This window comes from Morone saxatilis, unplaced genomic scaffold (genome assembly GCF_004916995.1).
Source record: "Morone saxatilis isolate NCDOM2014 unplaced genomic scaffold, NCSU_SB_2.0 Contig18, whole genome shotgun sequence".
Taxonomy (NCBI): domain Eukaryota; kingdom Metazoa; phylum Chordata; class Actinopteri; family Moronidae; genus Morone; species Morone saxatilis.
The window spans coordinates 18,774,819-18,775,241 of record NW_023339740.1 but is presented as its reverse complement, the minus strand read 5'-3'; positions in this window follow the sequence as shown (position 1 = coordinate 18,775,241).

Below are 423 nucleotides of genomic sequence, written 5' to 3'. Positions count from 1 at the left end.
GAAAGCAGTCAAAGAAATATTATTTTAACTGTAAGAGTGCATGTGGTTTTGCCTCTCACATTTCGCATGGCAATATCGAGAACAGCAGTTAACCTATCGGGCTGTTGTGGGTGGCTTTCGAGGACAAGCTTTGTTTATGTATTTTGGTTTTGGTGACTCTGGTGGGTTTCAGTGAAAGACTCTCTGTGTAGTTCCCTAATTTGCGGCTGCGTTGGAAAATTCTCATTTGGGATTTGAGTACACACGGCTTGAAAGCCTCGCAGTCAACACTTCATCAGTGAGTGAGGTCAACTCACTCACACTTCACACAACGGGTGTACACATATACACAAACACTCACTCACTCACACACACACACACACACACACACACACACACACACACTGACACAGTTTGGGCCTGCTTAACCAATCAGAGTGAAGT